This window comes from Hesperophylax consimilis, chromosome 24, assembly GCF_061612785.1.
Source record: "Hesperophylax consimilis isolate HC1 chromosome 24, BYU_Hcon_1.0, whole genome shotgun sequence".
Lineage (NCBI taxonomy): Eukaryota > Metazoa > Arthropoda > Insecta > Trichoptera > Limnephilidae > Hesperophylax > Hesperophylax consimilis.
In genome coordinates this window covers 22,065,445-22,073,236 of record NC_142859.1, presented here as the reverse complement: position 1 = coordinate 22,073,236, position 7,792 = coordinate 22,065,445, and the positions used below count along the sequence as shown (strand labels likewise).

Here is a 7,792-nt window from a genome sequence, read left to right as displayed (position 1 = left end):
CACGTAGTACAAGCGGTAAACTGGTGAATCCATATATAATAATATATAAATCGAAACTGGAAAGTCAAAACGGCGTAGGCAACAATTTATTAAAAAAATGACTTAAATATACATTTTTGATCAGACAAAAATTCTAATCAAGTAGGTATGTTTAGCTCGTTTTCGTCTAAATCGTCGCTTACGCCTTTTTGCCTTTCTGGCATCGACATATATTTATGATACTGACAATACGTGGTGAAATTCCATTATAATTATTTCATGATACAATTTAACACTTTTATTTATTTTTTACCGTTACCGGTTTCAGCCTACCACGGGCATCTCCAGACTGGTACAATTTTTCCTTAAGGCAATGCACTACATAGCAATGCAAAATCATGTGTTTTTGGTTTGAAAATTTGGTCGCCTAGAAATGCTCAGATGCTTTAAATAAATACCGCGATTATAATACATCTTGGCCTTTGAAATAATCGAGTATTTTTTTACATAAGTCTTTTTATAAGCCCAGAAAAAAATAATTTATAAGGCCTATGAAAACTGCTTTAAAGTTCAAAATTTCCTACTTACGAACCCATTTTCGGTTATGGTTTTACTGTATAATGTGGCAACATTTGGAAAACATTTAAATATTTATGCCTGAACACCCACAAAATAAAAAAGGCACTTTTTGGCCATGTTTTTTTCTCGCCTAAGCGAATTTAAGCCTTATCGCCATCTACGTAAGGAGTGTTATTGATGGCGGCTCGATTCAAAATATTACACGACGTATTGCATCGCCTTAAACTATGGTACTATTTAGTTAAATTATTGTTATTTAATATTTTCAGCAACTCCGTGTACCTAGGCCTACCCGGCTGTCCCCAGGTCGGCCAATGTACCGGTATGTCCGGACAGTATTCGCAGAACCCGGGCCCCTGCTCCAACCTGACCCTCGGGTGTCCGGACCTAGCGGTGCAGTGTCCGGACATGACCGGACAGTGCCCGGAGTTGACGGGGCCGGTTGCGGTGGCCGGACCGTCCGGGGCTTCCCCCTACAGCATGGACACGCAGCTGACGGAACTGCCGTCGAGGAAAAGAAAATCATCTTTCCAGTAAGTTTGATTGTTCATTTTTAGATAATAATAATAAGTGTTCGGTGGCTGAGTTGGCGTCGTGTCTGGGTCCCACCCAATGGTCGTGTTTTGAATTCTTCGGCTGGCTAATTCCTCAAGCAACATTTTCCGCTTAAGAGGAAGATACAAACTAAAAATGTGTATATTCTTGGTATACCTTATATCGTAGGTAATAGGCATTAAAATCGCTTGACCAACGGAGTCTAGAAACGGTCGATTTCAAGCAAAAAACTGGTTTTTATTTATTTTGTAAATAATTTTATAAGAAAAAAAAAGTTTATCAAGTGAAAATGTCACAGATAATACTGTATTTTTAAAAAGTTGTTTCAATTATGCGTTCATACATTTCTATTGAAATTTTTTTTTCATGTAGTTGGCATTTATATTTTTTATTCAGAAATTTGTTTTTTTATTTGTAATATAATCAAGCGAAGTGATAGGAAAACCTTAAATATATCTAAAATATATTTTTTGGTATTCATTATGTACACCAATTCGTTATAAAGATTAATCAAAATAGTGATTTGGCATTAAGCTTCGCCTTAATGTGATGGTTGTAGGAGATTTTAAAATTATTGTCAGGTTATTGGTAACGCAATAATTAAAACTGATTGTTCCCTTGGTTAAAATAAATAAATTAAATGAACAACTAGCCTAAAAAACAATTTAATTGATATCATCTTAAAGACGTCAAATTATCGTTTTTTTACGAAGTAGCTTTTAAAATGCATTATTTTAAACAATACTAAAATATTTCCGTTATCATCTAATTATTGTTGGGATACAGACTCTCCGAAAAATAGAAATTGAAAGCATTTCTTGGTTAGCCATTCGACTTAAAAAAAAATTCATATTCCAATCTCTTTACCAACACCACATACCTATCCTAATTGTGGATACCATGGAAAACAATTAAAAAAATATTACTCCAGTTAGGGATGACATAGTTCCACAGGCTCCGAGTTTATTCAGGAATTGAAACTTATGTGTGGCATTCGAAATTATTTTCGAATATTCTTATTGATTAATATGCAGATAATTTACACATTAAACAAAATTAATACCTTTCATTTTTGTTCGATCTTTGCAAATTCAAAATAATATTTTCATATGTTAATTTATTGTGTAATACACAATTTGAAATAATAATAGCGGCTTGTACATATTTAGAACCTTTTTCAATTATTTTAAACTTTTAAATAAGCTCATAAATCTCAAAATCACGATTAGGTGGTATAGTACGGTATTGCATGACCCTCTTCAATAAAATTACAGAAAAATGTGGTTTGGTGTTTTTGTCAAAAAATGTGATTGTCAAAAGGGACCCCTAAACATAGTATACCCACGGGCCCCTTCTCGGATTAAGAGGACCCTGTTCACAACCCATAGTAACACCGGGTGCACGTCAGCTTCTATGTAAATATTTGTAGTTTATTTTTACTACCTCCTTGTTCCTCCCATGAACATTATACAGGGTTTTCCAATAAGAGGTGTTATTTTTATATTCAATCGTAAAAGATCAATGGTTTTGTTGCTTGTCTTGTTGAAAGTAAACGTTGTCCAGATCAATACCATCCAATTCCGGCCATAAAAAATCATTAATCATCTCTCGATAGCGATCCATTCACCGTAACTTTTGCACCAGCCTCATTTTCTAAAAAGCAAAGTCCAATGACTCCGCCGGACCATAAACCGCACCAAACAGTCACACGTTGAGGATAGAGAGGCTTTTCAACAATAACTCTTGGGTTTTCCGAGCCCCAGATACGACAATTTTGCTTGTTGACGAAATGGGCCTCATCACTGAAGATGATTTGCATTTGATTCACACAAGTGAATTTTAATAATTTCAATGCGTTGTTGAAGCGTGTATCGTTCCATTTTTATTAATGGCGTAGTTTCTACTTGTTAAATGATAAAAAATGACAGCTTCAAAAGTAACATCTACCGAAATAGCGGGCTATTCAAAATAATACCTCTTATTGGAAAACCCTGTATAAAAAAAATGAAGCTGCTTCCCCTAGCTTGAAGCTGGCGACGCCTCCGTACTATTCGATAATTAGAAGCTAAAATTTCAAACAGAAGTAGGTAACTATCTACTATCGGAAACATATATCATTTTGGTTCACTTTTGATCTTATGATATTATTTGCAAATGATCGAATCCTGCATGATGCGTTTGGATGGACAAAGTCCTTGGAGGATAAACTCCTTGGAGAATTAAGTGTTATGATCTTATAAGGCAGATGTAGCCACTTATTACTTCGTTAGTGGAATTATAATTACCCGTGGCGATTGAAGGGTTAGTCACAAAATAGCCGATTCAAATTACACGGGCGATTGATTCTAATGAAGATTTAACCCTTTCATCCAGGTACATACAATATTATTGAGAGAAAACTCAGATTCTGTAGAGTTATAGAGAACATTCCAGAAGTTATTGGTAATTCGTGCATTAACATAATATATTTTTTAAATTTACATTATTTAAAGGTCAAGCAGTTTTCTTGACAAATTAGTACAATCAACTAAAACTGTTCCAAACAGTCCTACCTAATTTAGAAAAGACAATACCCTAAAATAAATCCAGAATCTAAACGACGTAAGTCAATCAGCCGTGCACAAGAATATGCGACGCGCGGCTCTAGTGTATTGGACAGACTCGCGGTTGATTTTGCCCTAGCAAATCTGAAAAATAATAAGGCAATTTTACCGACGTAGGGGATGAAGTCGTGTAAAAACAATATTCGACGTGCGGCCGGGCGTAATGTACGGACCTAAGGTCGACTTTGTCCTGGCAGGTCTAGAAAATCGATCTTTCCATGGGGATTATTTAATTTTTTTCTGATGAATGTAATACTAAAATCTCAAATGTTTCTAAAGACATCCCTTGGAAAGTTACTAATTCATTTTCTAGAAAAATATATTCTGGTGCTTACCGCTAATTTTATAGTTGAAAAACGTTTTATAAATTTTTAAAACCGTTTTAGATAAAATATTTCATTTGTAAAGTCCTGTTTTTATTAATCTTAAATATAAATAACTTACATCCGTAGGGATCCCTCGAGAAACATTTGAGAATTTAGTAATACGTTCATCAGAAATAATTAAAATGTGAGCGTCGAGCAAACCCCCTTTATTAGAGTGTAATGTCGCTTTAAGAACTTTTTAATTATATTTTTGTAAACTTTAAACTTTGCGAGGTAAAATTGTCTACCAAGATCTTGAAAATCTTCACGACCAATTAAAAAATACTAATTAAAATAACAGAAGTTAGTCAAATTGTTTCGTCTATTTGTGCAAATGTCAATTGGAAGAAAAGTTATTCATGAGATTTTCATTATTTAAATTGATTTCAGGATTCATGGTACTGTAGGCAACTTCTTTCCCTTAACTAGTGGTCAAAGGGATAATAAAAACCAGTTTAAAGTAGGTGAGACCGAGGGGAGTTGAAACAATTTTCACATTTGTTTCATACACCAAATACTATAGACAGAAATCGTATGATATTAGTACCAGTCGATAGGTCATTCTTTAAACTTGCGAATGACTAACATAAAGAAATAGTAAGCGTTAAATATTGTGGTTAAAAATCGACTTAACCGTAACAAGTCAACTTGTTTCAACTCCCCTCATACCGAGGTATGATGAAATAGGGGTCGAGGAGAGTTGAAACATGTGATTTTTGAGAAGTATTAAAGGCTGTAAAATAAAAATGATGATATAATTTAAAGGTATTTATTAAAATTAAACTTTTCAAGTAGGTACAAAACAAACTGACAAAAATAAAAAATATTATGAAAATAAAAAAGGTCAATCTGAAAAACAGTTGTGGCAAACATAAGAAAGTTCCTCATTCCTACTAATAAAAATTAAACTTTTCAAGTACAAAACAAACTAACAGAAATAAAAATATTATGAAAATAAAAAAAAATGGGTGTGTCAAGCCTACGCAAGACAGAAGTGAAACTTCTAGTATTCTTCTCTCTCTCTCTTTTCATTTCATTCTCTCTTTGTTTCTGTCTATTGACATATTTATAAGTAGCATGTGATAAAAAAAATTAAAAGTTATAAAAAAAGAAAAAAAAATTAGTTAAAGCGGGGATCGAACCTCGGTTCTTCACGACCACAGTCGTGCGCTCTGCCTGTAGACAGCGAAGATGAGTTAGGAGAGTGAGTTAAACTAGGTATATAATATTTACACCTTGCTAATGTTTTCAGTATTATTAGGGCTTTTTTATACTAATTTTCATATATTTATTGGCAGGTAGAGTAGAAATTAATATTGTTTAGCGTTTGCCAACGACCATACCATGTTGAACACACCGGTTCTCGTCCGATCACCGAAGTTAAGCAACATTGGGCGCGGTCAGTACTTGGATGGGTGACCGCTTGGGAACACCGCGTGCCGTTGGCCTATTTTTTATTTTAATTTCATGTTTTTTTTATTTTTTTATCATTACTATAATTAATAATATCATAAAATTCTTTAACTTTTCAAGTATGCTACAGGCCTAAAATATTACTTAGTGGATTGATATTATGGTCAACCATTGAAAAAAAAAATTCCTACAAACTTATTAATGTAATTACGATCTTTTTCAAGCGCGTATGTAATGATTATTTTTATCAACCTCGCACACACCTTGCTAATTTTTTCAATATTATTAGGGCTTTTTTATACTAATTTTCATATATTTATTGGCAGGTAGAATAGAAATTAATATTGTTTAACTTTTGCCAACGACCATACCATTTTGAACACACCGGTTCTCGTCCGATCACCGAAGTTAAGCAACATTGGGCGCGGTCAGTACTTGGATGGGTGACCGCTTGGGAACACCGCGTGCCGTTGGCCCATTTTTTATTTTAATTTTATGTTTTTTTTCATTTTTTTATCGTTAACATCATAAAAAATTTTATATCATTCTTTAACTTTTCAATTATGCTACAGGCCTAAAATATTACTTAGTGGATTGATATTATGGTCAACCATTAAAAAAAAAAAATTCCTTAAAAACAAAAAAATAATATTCCATGGCCGAGAATCGAACTCGGATCAACTGCTTCGAAAGCAACTATGCTGACCATTACACCACCAACGCCAGTTGTCGAGATGAGCTAAGAAGCATTTATATTTTACTTCAAAACTTTTACTACATCAAATGAACTTTAATCGGTCCCGCATTTTCGTTTCGGTCATGAGTTGGTTTTACTCCTCGAAATTGCATGACGCGCGTAAAGAAGTTTCACTTCAAAAAACGTCAGTCTGAAAAGCAGTTGTGGCAAACATAAGAAAGTTCCCCACTAGTGCAAGCTTCATGAGCCCAGTTGCTGCATTCCAGACATTGCACCCACTTTTCTTTGGCTCTGCTATTTGAATATGGCTCTAAACAACAAAGGCAAAGGGATTCTTCTTCTTCTGCACTGTCTTCGTTTCCTCTTCGTTTCTTGACAAACTTGACCTTTTTAATTTCAGTGCCTGGTTTTGATCTTTTTGTTTCTTTAAAGCTAGGTTTTTTCACCTTTTTCTTAGCTGTTCTAGCTGCTTCGATTGCAGCTAGTTCATCCTTTACGGGAGTGTCGGTTAAGACAGCGAATTTCACTTTGCGTCTGTTTGTTTGATTTCCTTTCCTTGGTGGAGCTTTTGGCAAGGGTCTAAGAGTTTCAGGTGAGAATGGAATTGCTGTCACAGTAACTGAAGTATCTCGTGATGTAGATGCTACAGGTATTATATCTTCAGTGGTTGAAGGCATCGTGATAGTATTAAGCATTACTTCAGATATTGCCAGATCAGGTGAATTCTTATCAGGGTTTTCTGCAGACTTGGGTACGTCTTCTGATTCGTAGCTGATTTGAGGAGGAGTAGCCGGTAAATTGAAGATTTAAAAAACGGTCTTTTCGGGATATCCAATCGTTGGAGCAGTCGCCATTTCCTTAGCTTCATAAGCAGTTTTTTTTAATATACCTGTAGAGGGAGGTATCGTTCAGGTTGTAACTCGAAGCCGCGTCACGGAGACTTTTCTGTCGCAAAGTTACTTCTTCTGCTGCGAGATCATATATTTCGAGACTCGTCATACCTCTGTCAGTCTTTCTTTTATAAAAAGTAGGCATTCTGAAACAAAATAAACAAATTAAATCAACAAAAAAAACATTTTATTTTGTGCCCGTAAAATAATAAACAAATAAAATTGAAAAAGAGGAGAGTTGAAACAGTCTGTTTCAAATCTCCTCAGTACGAAAAAACCTCCCATTTTTTATTTAATCCACAATCAAGAAGCAAATACACAAAAATCAATTGTACCAAACATATGTAATAAATCGTTAGTTAATGAGCTTTCGAAACACATATAACTTAAACCAAAATACAAAACCATTATCAAAATATAGGCATCGTAAAAAAACGTTAAAAACTTACTTTTGACGATTTTTGAGACACGGCACGCACAACTCCACAACCGCTCGACTCGCGGCACCGAAGCGAACTGACGAGCCAGCAGGCGGAGGTAAACGGTTGAAAAGCGAGGTTGCCAATTAGCCAACGGTTTTAAGTTCGGAAAAATCGGTACTGTTTCAACTCACCTTTGTTTCAAAACCCCTCGGTCTCCCCTACAGAAAGTGCCGTCAGAAGGCAAACCAGCTGCCACACTTAATAATAACTACACAGCAGAACTTGTTGA

The 7,792-nt window shown here is 34.8% G+C and overlaps 2 non-coding genes across 2 annotated transcripts; both read left to right on the top strand.

Annotated features, from left to right (window-relative positions):
• The first annotated feature begins 5,410 nt into the window (after positions 1-5,410).
• LOC149412090 (5S ribosomal RNA) lies at positions 5,411-5,529 on the top strand. The gene has a single exon (XR_016304771.1). It is a non-coding gene; the product is annotated as a 5S ribosomal RNA (ribosomal RNA).
• A 322-nt stretch (positions 5,530-5,851) lies between these two features.
• On the top strand, positions 5,852-5,970 carry LOC149412089 (5S ribosomal RNA). The gene has a single exon (XR_016304779.1). It is a non-coding gene; the product is annotated as a 5S ribosomal RNA (ribosomal RNA).
• The last annotated feature ends 1,822 nt before the right edge of the window (positions 5,971-7,792 follow it).